Here is a 20,935-nt window from a genome sequence, read left to right as displayed (position 1 = left end):
GGGGTGGGCTGTGTTGGGCCCACTAGACACTGAAGATACAGCAGTAATGAAATAAAGTGCCTCTTTATATTCCACCATGAGGAGGCAGATGACAAGTACATAGTAATATATTAGGTGATAATAAATCCATTAAAACAGATTAAGTCAGAATGGGAGGATAGCGATTGAATCTTCTTTCATAATTTTAATTGTTCATTTTTTTACAGAGGTAAAGTAGCTCCAGAACTGTTGTAAGAGATTATATAATATAATAGAGGTTATTTCTTAAGCACAGTGAATGGTGCACAGTAAGCACTTTACAGAGTACAGCCATTATTGATGATGTTACAATTAGATTATACGAATAACAAAAAATTCATTATTCTCAGTCTGAGATAGACTATCCTTGATTTATTTATTTATTTAGTTAGTTAGTTAGTTAGTTGCTGAATTCATTCAGCCTTTCTTGGTTTCTCTCATTAGGATAAAGCTAATGGACTCTTCTCACTTACTCCTGTTACTTGGATGAAGTAATTGTGTTCAAGCTTCGTACAGGAGTCATGAGGGGAACTTGAGATAGGATTTTAGTCAGAACTACTGAAAGGAAACTGTCTGTCTCTGGGTTATGGGGATGACGATACTTCAGATGGTTGTTATTACTGTGATGTGACTTAATCTTCCCTTTCACCCATTGTCATGTAGATAAAATAACAATAAACATGACACCACAAGAGAGGAAAATACATACCTCTCTAGTTCTCTTCTTTGTCCCAGCTAGCCCCTCATTTATTTGACAAGGAAGGACAATTATCCTTCCCTCTAATCTCTATAGCTTGTGTTGCTTATTTATTATTTTAATTGGCAGTGAATCCTGGGGACAAAGCGTATCTCAGGCAATCAGGCATTACTTTATACAGCATTCGGAAGACATAGGACATTGTGCCAAATGGTGAGCTGGTTTCATTAATAACAATAAAAGCTACTCCTGCAACCCCTTATATCTAAATATTTATCCCAGATGTTTTGCAATCATTGTGTTAACAGACCTCTGCTAGAGCAGTGTGAGCAAACAAACTAGCTGTAAGGATGGTAGAGAAGCGCTTTTAGGGAAATGCCTAAAAATGTCTTCATTTTCAGTTTCACCAACCAATGGGATCTCCCAAAGGAAAATGTGGAACTCTCCAGCTGTCGTTGCTATATTAGAATCCATCATTGCCTTCTGGACAGCAGGAATAGCTAGAAGGCATGGACAAATCTGGAAGACTTTTAAAAAGAGAAACAAAAATGAACAGCCCAGAGGAAGAAGGGATTAGTTAAACCAAAAGCAAACTGTGAATCCATTTCCCTAGGGTAAGGCAACTTGGGACAGTGCCTTTCTGCCTCATTCTTTGAAGTAAATGTAGAACAAATCACTGTGTCTGTCCATGTAGAGCAAAGAGCCTGGAGGAGAGAATGCATCTTCCAGAAATGGCTCTCATCACCTAGATTCATGCTTCTCAAACTAGAGCAGGCTTACTCCTGGAAACTGAAGACACTGGGCTAGAGGTATATGATGTGCAAAAGAGGGGGATATCTAAAAAAAGATAACATTTATTGTGCATACATTGTAATATTATACACAATAACTTAATCTTCATATTAAACCAACGAGGTAGATTTTTTTTTTTTCTTTCATACTTTTCTACTGATGAGGAAAGTGAAGCTCAAAGTTTGGTAAATAACTTGCTCAAGGATACACAGCTAGTAAATGGAAAATTGGGATTCGAACCCACACTGCATGATCACAAAGCCTGATTCCTTACCTCCCCTGCTCAATTGGTTTTAATCAGTAATAACTAAGTTAAAACATAATTAAAAACATAAGTTGGCCATATCTTATAGTTGCATAATTATTATTTTTGTTGTTGTTTTTGCTGCTGCTCTGCTGTTTTACAGAACTTTAGAGAAACTTTGGCTTGTATTTTCAGACCCGGGTTATGTGTTAATCATCCTGACCAGCAGAGACATTTCTGAAGGAATTTTGTAAAATACTATGCTGAAGAATAGGTAAAGCAGAATTTAGCCCGTAGAAAATAAATGTATGGAGCACATAAGCAGTCTGTTGTATATTGCTGGTATTGATGGCATTTGAGTAGGATGGAGCAATATTGCCCTCTCAATATTAACCTCTATGGAAAAAGTTTCTAAAAGAAGCTACATGGAAGAGCAACTGAATGGAACACAAAGTCCCACATGAAAATTTGTTAGATTAGTTTCCAATTACTCCATGTAAAACTCTGGTGAAGGAACTGCTAGGTACCTATGATTTAGAATCTAAGATCTAAGAGGGGCTGCTTCTCTCCTCCCAAATTAAAGATGACCAGTCGTATCGTCTTTGACCTATATGGTTTAGGAACTCAATTCAATGACCAGCACCCTTAGACATGTATGCTGAGAGAAGAGGACTTGAATTGCCTTATCAAGTCCTATACATAATGAGTACAGGAAATAGGAGAGAGATAAAGGCAGCCATGGGCAATGCATAACTTTTAAAGCCACATTGACCCTATGACTCCCAGTCAACATGCTGGGCTCTCATGTGTAAGGTTAGAAATTTCTCCTTTCTTCCCTTGGGAAGAATAGGGAGTGAAGGAATGAGAGACAGCACACAGACTGAGGGCAGTTCCTACTGCCTCAGTTCCCCCATGTGGCTTGTGGCTCGGTTTGTGCTCAGTGAAGCAGTCACTCCTATGATGGATCACTCAGAGATGGATCACTGGAGTTTCAAGGAAAGCCTCTCTCTATGTCTACATTGCTGCCTGTAAGGTCTAGTCATTGTTCTGTGTCTTTGACCAGTGAAATAGAGGGTTTAACTGAAAATCTCAGAAGTCCCTTAAGTGAGTCAGGACAATAATTAACTTCAAAACCACTTTGTAAATTAAGCCAAACTTCACATCCCCTTATTTTAAATCTACTTTTTATATTATACTGTCCCACATTCTCCAGACTAATTCACCTCAACAGCCCAAATGTTACAATGCTTTATTATGAATGACCTCCTGTGCCTCCTTTAATAAACTGTTAAAAAAAAAAACAAAAAAACAGGGATGCCTGGGTAGCTCAGTCGGTTAAGTGTCTGCCTTCAGCTGAGGTCATGATCCCAGGGTCCTGGGATCGAGTCCTGCATCTGGCTCTTTGCTCAGCAGGGAGTCTGTTTCTCCCTCTGCCTACCACTCCCCCTGCTTGTGTGTACTCTCTCTCTCTCTCTCTGACAAGTTAATAAATAAAATCTTTAATAAAAAAAGAAATAAAAAAATAGGAATATAAATATAAAATTCATCTAACCCCCCCACCCCTGAGGTAGTTGGAACCTCAAACTCTCTTCTTGATTATTTCCCTTATTTCTTCTAAAAGCACCCTCATTTCTGGCCAGCGTGGAGCATGTCTTCATCAGCTACATCATGGGTTATGTTCTCCCTGGAGCAGGTATATCTAGTTATTTCACTTAGAACACTCTAATGTTGAAAACCAAAGCCCCTAGTTTCTCATGTGTTCATTTTCCCAAGTTCAGTGATTCTACAATCACATAAGTATAGAGCTACACCAGTCCCTTGACTGCAAAATTTAGTACTATAGTAGCTATTGCAGCAATAGATACTCCCAAGCAGAGGTAATATTTCTCTTATGTTTATCTAAATCTGCTGATATCTAGCAAAATCAAAATAGAGAATGCAGGAGGGGAAAAAAACTAGTTATTTTTAGTTTCACTTTACCAAGATGTCATTGAATATATGTGAGTTTTCTAAGGCCACAGTGGTGTATGATCTTCAGAACAGTCATTGCTTCTACTGGACTGTTCAGAAAGCCTTGTAAGCCCTGAAGTATTTCTGTAAGTATTTCCAAGTCTGTGCCTTCAAAGATCCAATAATAAAAATGTTATTTGTTATATGTTCCTCCCCAAACTTTGCTGCCTACTAATTTAAGGTTCTTATTTAATCCCCCCCAAACATTTTTCTACCTCATACTTCAATGGTAGCGCAAAAACTCCATTATTTCTGTTCAGCCTGTACCCTACTTTCTCTAGACAAGTTCCTTTAGATATAATTGAGAAACAAGATGGAAGAGTGATGTGGTGAGAGAAATCATGAAAGCAAAACAAACAAACAAAAATATCCACAATGAGCAATCAATCTGTGGGACCTCCCCTTGTCCTAGCACAAACAACCCATGGGCCATAATTCTCATATAGCAGTGCCTTGCTGCTTTATATAGCCTGAAAGCCTAGCCTGCATCCGTGGATTAGAAACATGATAGAGAGTGGAATGACAAGCTAGGATAATAAAGCTCTTCCAGAACCAGTGTTTGAAAAGTCTGTAACCAATGGACACGTAACTTGCCTCCACAAGGACAGCTGCCTTGGTCCAAAGTCTGTAAGGGAACTTCCTCTTTTCCTCCTGTTCTTCTGACTACCAATTCTGTCCAGGTTTGCTAAGTATAGCAACCTAGTTTCTCAGTGTCATAGTTTGTTCTGAATGCCTCTGGAAACCGTACTTATATTTTAGGTATGTATTTGCAAGTTTCTCTGTACTTCACCTTCCTATATATCAGGGCCTCTGTATTGTGAGGAGATACCTGTTCAAAGTATCCCTATCATTGCTCCAAATGATGAAAGAGATGGATAAGAAGGAAGGGTATGTTTGCTTTTCATACTTAGGGCCAGACTGGCTTAGGATATGACTGCACATCAGGCCAATAGCTTTAAGGCAAGTTTACTTAGTAGTGAAATAAAAGAGGAAAGCAGACCTGGAAACATGACGTCCCTGCTTCTTAGTCAGTTAACACATCATCCGCCTCCTTAGGAAGGAGAGGAGCAGAAAAGAGATATGACAATGTGCACTATGGTTTAGGTTTGCTGAGATTTATTGACCCTAGGAAGAAAGGAATGAGAAGAGGAGGGACTTTGAATGGGTGCCTGATCACAACCAATAGTAAAGGTCACCCAGTTAATGCCTTGAACTCTGAAAATCCAGTTTGGAATTTCTTTTTCCTTTGAGGAGGATACGAGTGTGGGTGCAGAGGTAGGCAGAAGAACTGAGGCTTTTTCCTGTCTCAGCTTGTAAGGTACTGGGAGACAAAGGATGTGAGAACTATACTGAGTCGTATCGGTTGGGAGGTGGTGACTAATACATAGAGGGAGAGGCAATAACCCTTAACAATGGAAGGGATGAACCACCCAATGGCCTAGGGCCTTCCATTACAGTATCAAATTCAGTAAAGTTAATAGCTGTTTGAACCAATTCATGATTTAGTGGCAGTAACACATGCATTCAAACTTGACTAAAGAAGCCCATAACTGATTTAAATGATATCAAATAATAATAAATCAATAATTTAGTAACTGAATGCTTACCCTATGCCAGATAATGGGGTAAATCCTTTCATATATTACCTAATTAATTAACTTGAGGGTCACAATAATTCTAGGCATCATGTCTATTTTACAGAGAAGTACATTAAGGATTAGAGATGTTGAGAAATTTGACCAAGAACACTGTTTGTAAATGAAAACTTATGTATCCATGCATACCCACATTTGACTGACCACAAAGCCTGTTTGACAGTCTGCATTTCTAGGTTTTCTGACTTTTAACATCATCTGGAAATTAAAATACTTAATCTCTGGATCTTTAAATATTGACTCCATTTTCTCTCAACCACTGAATGTACCAAAACAAACATTATTGTGGGCAGCCTTCGGCCTATAAGCTGGCTATTGCAACTTCTGCTGAGTATAGTAACTTAGAGTTTACAGTAAGAACTTAAACATATAAGGTCAGCAAGCAGGTTAAGAATACAGAGATAGAGACTAGTTTCATGTTTTATGTAATCCCATATGGCATTCTCTTGTAGTTCATTATAAATATTCATTGTTTGCATTTTATGTGACTGGCACTATGCTAGAAGCTGAGGATACAATTATAAATGAGAGATAAGATTTCTTTCCTCATGAGAAAGAGATAAAATAAGGGGCAAATAAAATTTAGTACAGTATGGACTGTATAATAAGGGGAGGGCAAGCTTCTGAGGAAGGACAGAGGAGTAGCCAAGTCTTGAACAGTCATTGTTACTGGGATTATTGGTATCTAGCTTGAGATATAAGAGAGTTCAGCTCATACAGACTTGACAAAACATGAGACCATTGTAACTTCTAGAATCTGGAGGTTATGAACAATTTGGTTCAATAAAATAAAAGGTTAAATGAAAAGAGCCATGGCAGGAGAGCTAGGGAAGACACCAAATCCTGAGGGGTCTGAAAACCTTACTGAGTCCATATTGAGTATGGACTCCCTCCTGAAGACAGTGAGGAACAAGGAGATTTTTCATGGGAACACCACAATTAAATTCATTTTAGAATCATCTATCTAGCCACAATATGGAGAAATGGATTGGAAAGATCAAAGCTAAAGTTAGGCAGAGCAAATAAAAGACCAGAAGGAAAGCAGCAGATAACGTGCCTTCATTAATGGTGAACCTAAGCGGACAGGGAAGAATAGTTCCCTTGGTGGGAGGGGCTACGAAAGAATTCTACCTTAAGGATTCAAGTGATTGGTGGAGACAGGTACACTGGAAGGAAGTATTGAGGGAGGGACAGGCTCATGAAGTCTTGAAGGACTTGCAATTCCCCCCTCCCCCCCGCCCCCCAAATCCTCAGTAGTACAGAAAGGGAGAGAAGCCAAGCAGCTGGATTGATTCAGAATTGGGGCTTAATTATGCTGGTGGGTGACTGAAACAGCGTGCAACAAGTCTTAAGAGAAGATGCACAGAAAACAAATATAGGGACCACTAGAGACTGGAGAGCCGACTTCCAGGTTCCCGTTCCGGTTGGACCAGTGAGAAGCAAGCTAGGAGCTTGGAAGTCGTCTTTCGTGTTCCCCCCACCCCCCACCCCAGCAAATTGAACAAACTGAAACTCAGCAACTCTTCCGAGGTCTGTCAGAGAAATCACGGGGCAAACCGTGCCCCCCTGCCCCCACCAAAAAAAGAGAGTCCAATGCATAGATACACACCAGAAACCTCTGGGAACCACTACCGGGTAAGAAAACCCGAACTGTAACGGGGAATTGCTGGAGGCTCAGGGTGCAAGTTTTAGAGTTTGAAAGTGCAAGGGGACCGAGTCATGGGGGAATCTAGTGAGTTTTACTTCGGCTTCTCACAGTGTTGATCCCACAAAAGTCCCCGAGGGCTTCTGTGACGGTGGGGGCGGGGCGGCGGGGCAGGGGACGGAGTGGCCTTTTCAAAATACACCCCCCCGGTGTACTTTGCTTAAGGAGGCTTGCCCTCAAGGGAAACTATTTTACCAGAGCCTAAGTCAGTGGGGTTTTACGCCTGTGTAACTGACCTGGAGGCAGAGAATTACAGTTCCAGCTTGCTTTAGCTTTCCTGCCTCACCTAAGTGGTTGTGTGTGGGGTGGGAGTGGGGGTGTGGGGGGGGGAGTGCTGCAAATAAAACTGAGAATTACACGGAACCCTAATTATGAGACTGGAGACTGGCTATCTAAATACGATTGACGGTCCGGAGACATGGGTGAATTTAGCGAGAAAGCTGAACTTTTATAAGTTTGTGGTCAAAGAGAAGGATACTTGAATGTAAGATTTCAGAGGCTTACCAGTGGCGTGGGTGTTGCCTGCTCCAGATCATAGAATCTGTCAGAAAGGTCTGAAAGACAAAGGAAATTTAGAAAAGGAATGACATAGGTGACCTGCAAAGAGTGCAGGGGAGTTTGATTGTCTTACTGGACAAATAAAATACAGAAGTATTTAAAGGTAACACTGCAAAATAATGAAGCTTACCAAATGTCTATTAGATATTCAGAAACTTTCTCACAGAATTATCATATTCATAAAGGTCATGCCATGTATTCAGACATCAGCACAGCAAAAATCAGAGATAAAATTGTTTTATAGGTAGTCCAGGTTTATGAGAAATCTCCAAGGTTTTGTTGTCTTGGGGACCAGAATTAATCAGGTGTTGCTGTTATTTGTGGTTTATCTCAGGGTGCAGTGTTATTTTGTCTGTTTGTTGTTGCTGTTTTTCATCCCCTGACTGCCATATGTGAAATAGTTCTGTGGAAGCATGGCAAAGTGTCAGGTTTTTATTTATTATTATTATTTTTTAAATTCTGTAAGTCTTCTAGTACAAAACTGACTAAAAATTATGGTAATTATCAATTCTTACCCCACCCTAACTGATCCTAATGAACCTATAATTATCTGCACTCTACCTTATCCCCCTTAAATAAGTAATGAGAAGCAATTGCACATGTCAGTGGCTCTATCTTTATATATTATAAAGGTTTGGAAATCGTCATTCTGGTTGTTTTTTTTTTTTTTTGGTCTACGAAATAGCCTCTTAAAATAAATAAGTACATTCTAATACTTTGAATATAACTTAGGCTATTTTGTAGTGACACTGTGGAACACTTCAGAGATTTTGCTGTAGAAAATAACAAAACTAGACTACCAAGCAAAAAATTAAAAATCACAGGTCTATTGTTTTCTAGTATAGTTCTTATTTACTTATTTGAAAGAGAACCATTCCCTACTATGTAAGAACATGCAGGGGTTTTGGGACAGTTATTTGCTACTTCAAAGTTAGGCTTTTCTGTTACCAAAATAATGACCTTATAATCAAGGTTTTGTGTGTGTGTGTTTGTGTGTGCATATGGAATTGTATGTATTTTATATAACTTATGGAGGGCCTGAAAAAAATGTAAACTCAGTAGATATTAGCTATTATAATATCTGCAGTCTACTATGACACCTACAAAATGGAGGATGCTTAATATATGACTACCTACGATGATGGAGAAGAGATTTTGTGTAATATCACCTAAATTCAACTTATATTCATTATGGAATTAAAAACCTATAATGTGATAATATAAATGAGAGCTAAGGATCAAGTGTGATACAAATTATGGGCGTTTGTAATGGAGGAAATATAATCAATGACAGTGACAGAGAAAAGAAAGAAGAATAATAGGTAAGAATGAAAAAAAAAAAAGAAGTGACTCTTTTTCATATCTTCAGTCAAAGCTGGCAGTGACACAGAGAGGAACCGATAATGGAGACAGCTGGAGATAAGCAAATACAGAAGAGAGGGGTGGATGCAAGTGGAGAGTTCCACCTGCAGGTTATTAATGTAGGTGGGGGTGAATGTGAAGGAAGGGATTAGATTTTCTAGGTAGGACCAAAAGGAGAGAAAGGAAAGGCAGGAAAACTAACAAGATATTCCTGAAAAGACCCAGTGGCATGAGAAGGACTAGTGAATACTCATTAAAAGAAGGGTGAGTTGAAAGATTGAAAGCTTAGATATGTAAATGAGTCAGAATCATTCAGTTCTTGAAAGAGGAGAAAGAGAATATGCAAGTAGGTAAAAGCACCCCTTACATTTTTGTCCTCTCAGTAAATGTTTGTCATGAGGGTACCATGATCATCTTTCACCAGTAGCAGCTTATGTAATACTTTATACTTGGAGAGTGATTTCTGTGTCCTACTGTGATCACTATTGGGTATAAGCCAAAACCTTTCCCCCATTTCAACTTCTTTAGTGTTCATTTCCTTCCCCATACTCTCATTGTACTGGTTCTTACTTTAATCTAAATTACCATGTACACCTCAGTATTATTGAGCACCCTCCATGAGCATGGCATTTTGTTGAGTTCTGGAGGTACAGAAATGCCCTCAAAGATTTTATAGTCCAATGTAGTACACTGAAATATTGGCAAATAGGTGTAATGAACAATTGAACATATGGAGGCCACCTATTGTATAAAAAGGCATAAAGGAAAGAATGATGAATTTTCCCTGAAGATTGTCAAGCAGAGGCATAAGGTGGAGGGCGATGCTCCCCATGTTGTTAAGAAATAGGGATTAAATTAATGGAATGTGTGGAGTACAAAACCATAGCAGAGGAGTCATCAGGAGCAGAGTTTAAGAGGTCTTCTGAGTATATGTGAATGTCTGTCTTTTCTAGCACTTTGAGGATCATCTGAGGGCAAGATATAAAATGCACATACACATCTATATCTCCTAGAAATTCTTTCAACTAACTCCCTTGCCTTATGATAGCCCTTAATTCGATGCCTTACACATAGTAGGCACTTCATCATTGTTTGTTAGAAATATGTACAAATGACAGCATGGCTTTGCCAGCTGCGGCATATTGTAAAAATAAGAAATGTGCTTTCTTCTAAGTGAACAGTAACTGCCAAATTCTCCTTGCTGTATGTTTGTTAAGCTGCAAGAATAACTAGGAACTCCTGCCAGCACCAGAATATCATATAAATCAATGCTCAAAAGCAATATTATTGTACACCATCTTGCTTCTTGGCTTTTATTTCAGGGCTCCTGAAGTCTGGTTACAAATAGATCATTTATATTCACACATTTATTTTTTATAGTTTTCATAATGAAAACTAGATTCCTACCATTGCTATATATGTACTCAGTTTTTATAAGCAAGACCATGTAGAAGATGAGTTGTTCTAAGTTGTAATGCAAATTGCTTGGTGCACTAAAAAGGCATTGCTTTCCCCCCATGTATGTGTTTTATTTGCATTTTAAGACTCTAGTAAAACTCTATTAACCATCGTTCTCTTATCTTAGTAATTTTCTCATCTTGGAGTTTTGGGGGGACAAAGTAGAAACACTTATTTCTTTAGTGTTATTAATATTTAAAATAACTTTTATAGAAAACATCTAATAAATAATATTGTTACAAGAGTAACAAAAAACAAACAAAAAAATAAATTTAAAAAAATAAAAAGGAAGGAAGATAGGAAGGAAGCAGGGAACATCCAGAATCCCACTCCTCTAATAAACCAACTGTTTTCACTTACAATGGTTATTTTTAGACTTGCATACATTGGTAAAGAACAACTGTGGAATTAATTTTATGTGAGCCTAACAGTCAGTTTTATCTTTTCTATAATAAAACTATCCTCTTGGGAATTACAGAGTTGAGCTCATATGGGTCCCAAGGTTTGTCTACTGTGAATTTTCTCCCTCCCAACTCTTAGGCTGCTCCCATAGGCCTGGTCTCTAGGATAATATTGTGAAGGACTGTATTAGCTGACAACTTTGGGTACCTCAGTAACATGTTACCTTTTGAGGGCAGCCAAGTAGAAACAAGGTTTATTGAAATGAAGAGAGAAGGGTGACTATTTCAAGGGAGAGTACTGGTTAAGAGAGAAGATACTGCATTGTCACTGCCTGGATTGATTCTAGACCCCATTACCTACACATTGTGAGGTTTGGGCAATTGCTTAACTTTGTTAATCTGTATTTTTTTTCTATCTATAAAATATATACAGTTAAAAGACTTAGAGACTTGAGGAGTAGTATATGACTTTGTGTAAATTGTTAGGCATATAATAAATACTTAATAAATGTTAGCTCATTTTTTCCTTTCTAAATCTACACCATATTCAACCTCTCCTTCCGAACACCAATTGTGCTCTTATGTGGGAAGAGAAATATCAGCCAAGTATAGAATGTTACATGGATGTACAAAATGTGGAATCTGGAGGAGATGGCCATTTAATGGATCCTCATGTAGGAATGGATTCCTTCTGGTTGCAACCTGATTCCGCATAGCCATAAACAGTTCCATTTGGTCTGATCTATGCTGAAGTCTGGCTGAACCTATTTTTATGTACATCTCAAATTATTATGTAATTCTGTCTTCATAGTATCAGGAAAGTAAGCCTGGCTTAGGAGAAGAAGTATTTGGTCTCAAGTTTCAGCCCTTCATCTTATTAGCTCAGTGAGTGAAATGTGGTTCCCCCTCTCTGAACCTTATTTTAATAAAGTAGTATGAGTTAGTTAACCTTAGACAATCTATCCAGTTCCTAGAAGCTCTAAATTTTCATGTTGATTAACCCATGCCCATAATCCCAGGAATATGAACTGAAACAGAAGAAACCAAATAGGAGCCAAATATAAATGAAGCTGTTTCTTTGGATCTTTAATATACCATCATTAATTACCATATAGGTAGTAAAAGAAGATTTTGAAAAATAACAATATTTTCTGATTCTGAAATTCCCTTATTTTTATATTCATTCATTCTTTCAATAAGAATTTACTAAATTTCTTCTATATATCAAACAGTATATGGCATGACAGCTCTGTATAATGTGTAAGTAAGAAAAGGATTGTGGACATACAGAGGCAGAAGCTTTTAATGGAATGGTGAAACAGAGAAAGAATGGGCTTTGAAGTCAGGCAGAATTTTTATTCAGCCATTTCTAAAATATGTGACTTTGGGAAATTTGCTTAACTCCTCTGAGACTCAGTTTTGCCATCTGCAATATGGTGATAATACCTGCTTTAGAGTGTTGTTATAACTAAATATCTAACCTGTGCCTCTACTCTTAGACCAGTGCACAGTAGGAGTTCACTAAGTATTCTTTCTCTTCCTTTTTGCCTTCTCAGAGAAAAGGATATTTGATCTGGGTCTTGAAGGAAGAGTAGGAGTTTGCTTGGTTGATAGAGTGAAATGCATGTTGGAAAGTGTAAGATGTATATCTATTAATGCACATGAAGACATATTTTCACCCTAGATAGTGGTTCCCTATGACTGGAGAGCGTTCATGGAAAAGATACAGTAGAAGAGTTTGTAAAGGGAATTTGCTCTCAGGCAAGGGTTTTGCCTGTCATGCTGTCTTGTAGACAAGCATTTAAAGATGATTCCTCTTAAATGCATGTTTCTGAGATTATTTTGGTATTAATGTAGTGGATGGGTTAGAGGCTGGGACAAGGGGGAGGGTTATAGAAGTTGTCCCTTGCTCTTTCAGTAGTGTATGTGTGTGTGTGTATGCATGAGTGTGGAGGGGAGGGCAGAGATAGATACAGAAATAATATAGATGAAGTAAAGAAAGATAAACATTAACAAGGTAATATCTTTGGAAGGATGGAGCTTGGGCTATGAGGACAGGACTGGAGTTTAGAAACCTATTGCAGGATTTAGAAGAAGTTTAGGGATATAATTTTGCTGTAGCAAAAATTGACAGCTCCATGCCTTTATTTACTTTTAGAAATAGTAATTTGGGATAAAAGAGAGGAAATCAAACAATATGCTTAAAAATAAATGACTTGGTTTAGTGAATAAGATGCAAAGAGGACCAAGTTAGCATTTTTGGTGATTAACTATCACTTAATCATTTACAAATGCACTTTTACATTTCAAAGTTAAGCACTAAACTTTAAAGTTCTCTCTTCTTGTTTGAATAAGTTTTTCTGAAAGTGAGTTTTGAAGAACGGTTCTTCCTTGGATGGGAAATGGGTATACTTAACAGGATAAACAAAAATGTTTCCTTTGTCAAAGAAGTTTGGGGATCATTAGACCTCTTTTATACAGTCTTCTGTGAACTTTAGTGTAGTACTCTGCTTTCTGAATCACCAAACTGGCAGTATTTCTCGTGTGCTTAACAATAGAATCTACCCTTGGGGCGCCTGGGTGGCTCAGTCGTTAAGCGTCTGCCTTTGGCTCAGGTCATGATCCCAGGGTCCTGGGATCGAGCCCCGCATCAGGCTCCCTGCTCAGCGGGAAGCCTGCTTCTCCCTCTCCCACTCCCCCTGCTTGTGTTCCCTCTCTAGCTGTCTCTCTCTCTGTCAAATAAATAAATAAAATCTTTAAAAAAAAAAAAAAAAAAAAAAAAAAAAAAACAATAGAATCTACCCTCATGTCACCTACTCCCAGCATTGTAGGTCTTATATTTAAGCTACAGACTTTAGGAAATGCTGTATTACTGAATTTTGTTTTTGTTTTTTTTCAATTGTGTATATGATGATAAAAAAAAATAGAGGAAGGTTTATGATAAAAAGCATCTTATTCCCAGCCCTTAATTGTTTCGGTTTTTAATTATTATAGTGGCTTTTTCTGTAACTAGATAATATATCTTATTAGTTTAATTTATCAACTTTAAATAGTATCTATTGACTCTCCAATATGAAGATAAATTTTCAGCTCACATGCTTGATTGCTATTCTCTCTCTCTTCTAATAACAATGCATATTTATATTACTGTTTTACCTTGTCTATTGATTGCCATTACAATCTAATCATTTTATATCCTTATTTTATTCTACCAGCTTTTGATATTATCTCTTAATATTTTCCTTCTGCTTTCTGAGACTCATCATCTGACAGCTCTATTTTTATGTTCGTATGATCAAAATTCTTAATATTTGTCTCCTGAAGCCACACTCAAGTCTCTGTGGCTTTGTGCATAGTTTAAATCTAAAAGCTGAAGACCAGTCCACAGCATTTATATTATAATGACTAAATAAATATTGTCCAGTGTTAGACCAAAAATGAATGTCCTTTTCTGTGACTCTAGTGTCAAAACCTTGGGCCACTTAAAGGAGAATACTCCTAGATACATATTCAAATTAATTCTTCTTTTTTTTTGCACTCTGTCATTTGCCTAAAATCCATCAATATTTTAAGTTGCTTCATATTTGGCGCATTATATTCTTGCATAGTAATTATGTTTTTTTTTTTTTTTTTTTGAGTTTCTAATGGCTTTTCTTTTTTCCCTGGACTTTCTGGGTTGCAATCTTTTATATTCCTGTATCAATCTGGACTAGTTCTTTTCTCACAATTGCTACCCAGCCTTAATTCCAAGACTTCCCTGCACTATTCCACTAAACTAGATTTACCTTTTCCCAGATTCCATGTTTTATATACTCTTCTTGTTTTGATATAGTTAATAGAGTATATCCTAAAGTAATCTTTCAAAAAATAGTATGTGGAACATAAATTTTCTGAATACTTTTGTGTTAAAAATACCTTGATTTCTCATGCTTTATTGATATTTTGGCCATGTTTCATATACTAATTAAAAATTGTTTTCCCTAAAAATATTAAAAGCATTGCCTTTGTTTTCTAGCAACTAAGAGTACTATTTAGAAGCTGATCCAGTGTCATTCTTATTCCTTTATATGCCACTTTCTTCCTTCTCTCTGGAAACACTGGTATCTGTGTTTTGAAATTCACAAGGATGCAATTAGCTTTTTTCCCCCATTATTTTTATTATCCATATGTAGGATATTCAATGGTCCTCTTAGTCTGATAACTTATGTCTTTCTTCAACCACAAAGAAATACTTTTCCTTTTTTTAATGATTTTTTCTTCTATGTTCAATATTCTTTCAAGAAATCCTACTGGTAGCATTTTGGATCTCTTGATTTAAGCTTCATTATCTCTTCCTTTTCCTCTTATTTTCTGTCTGTCTATTTTTATTGCTATTATTATATATTCTGAGAAATTTCATCATGTTTATATTTTTGACCCCCTACTGATATTTTTAAAATGTTTATACTCATACCTTTAAACTCTAGGAATAATTTCTTGTACTCTGCTTTTTTTCTCCCATAACAGCAAGTTCTCACTTTATGGATAAAGTATATCCTCAAAGCCCTCTGGATATATTAATTAGAGGGCTCTTAAGTTCTTTTATGTTCTTGAATTATCTTTCTTTTTTTCAGGGTAAATATTTCTGTTTTCAATTTTTTGGGTCATTTTCTTTTTTTTTTTTTTTTAAGATTTTTTATTTGAGAGAGAGAATGAGAAAGAGAGAGAGAGCACATGAGAGGGGGGAGGGTCAGAGGGAGAAGCAGACTCCCTGCTGAGCAGGGAGCCCGATGTGGGACTCAATCCAGGGACTCCAGGATCATGACCTGAGCCGAAGGCAGTCGCTTAACCAACTGAGCCACCCAGGCGCCCCTTTGGGTCATTTTCTATAGTACTAAATCTCATAAATGTAGTGACTTGTGGTACTGTATTCACCTTTAATTTTCTGGGTTTTGTTTGCTATTAGAAGGTTGAAGCTATTTTCTAGCTACATTGATCCTCTGAGACTCAGTTTCTTTATGATTTCCAAAGATGCATTTTTAAAAGGAATGATTCATTGTTCAGGGAAATAGAAGAAGGTTAGTCAATTAGAAATCCTGAAAGAAAAATCCATAGGATTCTTCCTCGTTTTCCAGCTTTAGGACTGACTCTTTTGAAAGAGTGTTGCCATGGCCAACATACTTGGAAGCATTCTGTGGGCTTGTTGCTCTGCTGACTGATCTAGAGAAGCTGTATTAAGAGATAAAAGTAGTTGAAAACATTGATGAAGTGGAGTGCCTGGGAGGCTCAGTCCGTTAAGTGTTCGACTCTTGGTTTCGGCTCAGGTCATGATCTCCTGGTTGGTCCTCAGATGGAGCCCTGTGTCAGGCTCCCTGCTCAGCTCAGAGTCAGCTTGGGATTCTCTCTCCTTTCCCCTCTGCTGTTCCCCAACTGCTCTCCCCCTGCCCCCACCGCCCCTGCACTTGCTTGCATGCATGCTCTCTCTCTAAAATAAATAAATAAAATCTTTAAAAAAAGGAAAACATTGATGAAGAACAACATGAAATTACTAATTTTATAAACCATGTGCATCTGCACTGGTGCAGGGAAGCAAGTGGAGTTAACACTCTGATTATGGAAAAAATCACAATGGAACAAGTTGGGATAATAGAGTGGCTCTCTTTTGCGTCCATAATATCTTACAAATAGTGCTATTATTGCCTTCACACTTTGATGTTAAAATTATTTAATTATTTTATATCTCCTTTTCCTAAACTATCAATATCTTGATCCCACTGCATTGTATTCATTCTTCAATCACTAGTGTTTATCACACTTTAGGGCAGGTGGCAAACACTCAGTGTTTGTTGATTGAATGACTTTCTGAATTAGCAAAGGAATGAATGAAGACTCTTGAGTTTCCCACTTGGTCAGGGAATTTCACCTGTCTATCAGTTTCCTCATCAGAATATAAGGGTAATATGTATCCATTTTTATTTTTTTCAGAGTTTTCATAAAACTTAAATACTATAAGAAATACCAGTGCATTATAAGAATCTGTGCTTTATATACATGACTATTATTATTATCATTATTGTCATCCTCATCATAATCTCATAATCACCACCATCATCCTCATTGTCACTTTTGTCATTTTAAATCAAGCAAGGACGCATTTCTATTTATTCAAATCTACCTATTTGAAAATACTTTCCAAATTTACTTGATTGATGCTGGTGTTTTTATCTTTTAACTTTTTTTTAAGATTTTATTTATTTGAGAGAGAGAGAGCATGCCTACACAAGCAGAGGGAGGGGCAGAGGCAGAAGGAGAAGCAGACTCCCCGCTGAGCAGGGAGCCTGATGTGGGGCTCGATCCCAGGACCCTGGAATCAGGACCTGAGCTGAAGGTAGATGCTTAACCGACTGAGCCACCCAGGCATCCCTATTTTTTAACTTTTAATCACTTATGCAGAAAATGCTTGTTAGGATTTCTGAAGATAATATAAACTTACTGGAATAAAATAATGGTCTTCTGTCTTCACAGAAACTACGTGGCTTTAATGCAAAGCTACATTCAGAAGATTTTACAAATAGTGGTATGATTAACATAAAAATAAAAATTTATATAGTTTTTTTACTTTTCAAACTATTTTCACACAAATTTATACATTTAATTGTTATTATTGCTCTATAATATAGTTAAGATATGTGCTGTTTCGATGGAAGTGATGGAGAAATTGAAAACATGAAAGGTTAAGTGATTTTGTAATAATAGCAGAGCTCAAATATACAATACTCTAATTAGTATTTATTTTATTATATGATATCAACATGCATTCAAACTCTAAGTTGGCCAATACTTTTGTTATTATCATTTACAGCAATAAAATTTTATCTTTTTTTTAATAATAGGAGAGGCAGAATATAGAGAAAATGAAATGAACTTGGCATCTTTCATCTTATCCACCAGCTGTTCTTAGTTCTAATTTATAAAATGGTGTTAACTGGACCCCCAAATAATGAGGCTTTAATGAGAGAATGGAATCACTAGTTCTCTTTCCTAAGCCAATTTTTCCTTGGCCAATGAACTAATTATTGAAGAGAACTTAGTTATATTTTCCCCAGTTAACTTTTAGACAATAATCAAAGAAGCAGGAAGAAATGTGATAGTGTCTGGGGAGAGTTATTGCAACTATTTTGCTTGCAGCTTAAAAGACATTAAAAAAAAAAAAGAAAAAGGCAAAGTGGTGGAAAATGGGTGTTACTTTCCACATACAGAGCATTGCCTGACTCATATGGCCAAAGAGCAAAGTCATTTATGGGGAATCATTGTCTCCAGTGAGATCATTAAAGAAAATAAATGCTTCCAGACCAGATGGAAATGTTAGAGAGTCGGACCTAAATTAGGGAAGCCATTGGCTACATGTGAATCCCAAGCTATATACATAAGCCTGATCTGATTAACTGTTTTGAAAATTGTCTTTACAGTGAAATTTAGAGCATACAAGAAAAAAGGATGGTTTCAGAGGGTACTGAGAGTTTGGCTCTCAGGGTGGAAATATGAGAATTGTGTGAGACCACCCAACTCAACCAGCTCTCTGTCTTTATTTAAAAAGTAATAATTACCTTTGTTGAAAGATTTTTATGTTTTAGGAAGTGCTAGATGCTTTGCATACATATATCAAATCTTAACAGCAGTCTTAGAAGATGAGTTGAGGAAGCTGAGTCCTGTGAGTAATATTCATGATGTTGATAATGAAAATAATTACTTTTGAAAACTTATTAACTAGTGACCATCATCAATAGCCCTTTCTCTGATATGTCATTTGGAAATATCTTCTCCCATTCTTTCAGTTGTCTTTGGGTTTTGTTGACTGTTTCCTTTGCTGTGCAAAAGCATTTTATCTTCATGAAGTCCCAATAGTTCATTTTTGCCCTTGCTTCCCTTGCCTTTGGCAATGTTTCTAGGAAGAAGTTGCTGCGGCTGAGGTCGAAGAGGTTGCTGCCTGTGTTCTTCAGGATGTTGATGGACTCCTGTCTCACAGTTAGGTCTTTCAACCATTTGGAGTCTCTTTTTGTGTGTGGTGTAAGGAAATGGACCAGTTTCATTCTTCTGCATGTGGCTGTCCAATTTTCCCAACACCATTTGTTGAAGAGACTGTCTTTTTCCCATTGGACATTCTTTCCTGCTTTGTTGAAGATTAGTTGACCATAGAGTTGAGGGTCCATTTCTGGGCTCTCTGTTCTGTTCCATTGACCTATGTGTCTGTTTTTGTGCCAGTACCATACTGTCTTGATGATGACAGCTTTGTAATAGAGCTGGAAGTCCAGAATTGTGATGCCGCCAGCTTTGCTTTTCTTTCTCAACATTCCTCTGGCTATTCGAGGTCTTTTCTGGTTCCATACAAATTTTAGGATTATTTGCTCCATTTCTTTGAAAAAAGTGGATGGTATTTTGATGGGGATTGCATTGAATGTATAGATTGCTCTAGGTAGCATTGACATCTTCACAATATTTGTTCTTCCAATCCATGAGCATGGAAAGTTTTTCCATTGCTTTGTGTCTTCCTCAATTTCTTTCATGAGTATTTTATAGTTTTCTGAGTACAGATTCTTTGTCTCTTTGGTTACATTTATTCCTAGGTATCTTATGGTTTTGGGTGCAATTGTAAATGGAATCGACTCCTTTCTCTAGCAGTTTTGGGGTGGAGTCTTTTGGTTTTCCACTTAAAGTGGAAATCATATCATAAGCAAAGAGTGAGAGTTTGACTTCTTCCTTGCCGATTTGGATGCCTTTTATTTCTTTTTGTTGTCTGATTGCTGTGGCTAGGACTTCTAATACAATGTTGAATAGCAGTGGTGATAGTGGCCATCCCTGCTGCATTCCTGACCTTAGGGGGAAAGCTCTCAGTTTTTCCCCATTGAGAATGATATTCGCTGTGGGTTTTTCATAGCTGGCTATTATGATAATGAGGTATGTACCCTATATCCCTATACTCTGAAGAATTTTGATCAAGAAAGGATGCTGTACTTTGTCAAATACTTTTTCTGCATCTATTGAGAGGATCATATGGTTCTTGTTCTTTCTTTGATTAATGTATTGTATCACATTGATTGATTTGTGGATGTTGAACCAACCTTGCAGCCCAGGGATAAATCCCACTTGGTCGTGGTGAATAATCCTTTTGATGTACTGTTCGATCCTATTGGCTAGTATTTTGGTGAGAATTTTTGCATCTATGTTCATCAAGGTTATTGGTCTGTAATTCTCCTTTTTGATGGGGTCTTTGTCTGGTTTGGAGATCAAGGTAATGGTGGCATCATAAAATGAGTTTGGAAGTTTTCCTTCCATTTCAATTTTTTGGAACAATTTCAGAAGAATAGGTATGAATTCTTCTTTAAATGTTTGGTAGAATTCCCCTGGGAAGCCATCTGGCCCTGGGCTTTTGTTGGGAGATTTTTGATGACTGCTTCAATTTCCTTAGTAGTTACAGGTCTGTTCAGGTTTTCTATTTCTTCCTGGTTCAGTTTTGGTAGTTGATACATCTCTAGGAATGCATCCATTTCTTCCAGATTATCTAATTTGCTGGCATGTAGTTGCTCATAATATGTTCTTGTAATTGTATTTCTTTGGTGTTGGTTGTGATCTCTCCTCTCTCATTCATGATTTTGTTGATTTGGGTCATTTCTCTTTTCTTTTTGATAAGTCTGGCCAGGGGTTTATCAATCTTGTTAATTCTTTCAAAGAACCAGCTTGTAGTTTTGTTAATCTGTTCTACTGTTCTTTTGGTTTCTATTTCATTGACTTCTGCTCTGATCTTTATTATTTCTCTTCTCCTGCTGGGTTTAGGCTTTATTTGCTGTTCTCTCTCCAGCTCCTTTAGGTGTAGGGATAGGTTGTGTATTTTGAGACCTTTCTTGTTTCTTGAAAAAGGCTTGTATTGCTATACACTTTCCTCTTAGGATTGCCTTTGCTGTATCCCAAAGATTTTGAACAGTTGTGTTTTCATTTTCATTGGTTTCCATGAACTTTTTAAATTCTTCTTTAATTTCCTGGTTGACCCATTCATTCTTT

At 37.2% G+C, this 20,935-nt stretch overlaps 1 protein-coding gene across 2 annotated transcripts in view; it reads left to right on the top strand.

Annotated features, from left to right (window-relative positions):
- Positions 1-20,935, top strand: part of TENM4 (teneurin transmembrane protein 4) — a 2,958,785-nt gene that overhangs the window by 704,727 nt on the left and 2,233,123 nt on the right. The window lies entirely within an intron of this gene.

This window comes from Halichoerus grypus, chromosome 11, assembly GCF_964656455.1.
Source record: "Halichoerus grypus chromosome 11, mHalGry1.hap1.1, whole genome shotgun sequence".
Lineage (NCBI taxonomy): Eukaryota > Metazoa > Chordata > Mammalia > Carnivora > Phocidae > Halichoerus > Halichoerus grypus.
This window is presented reverse-complemented; position numbering and strand designations above follow the sequence as displayed.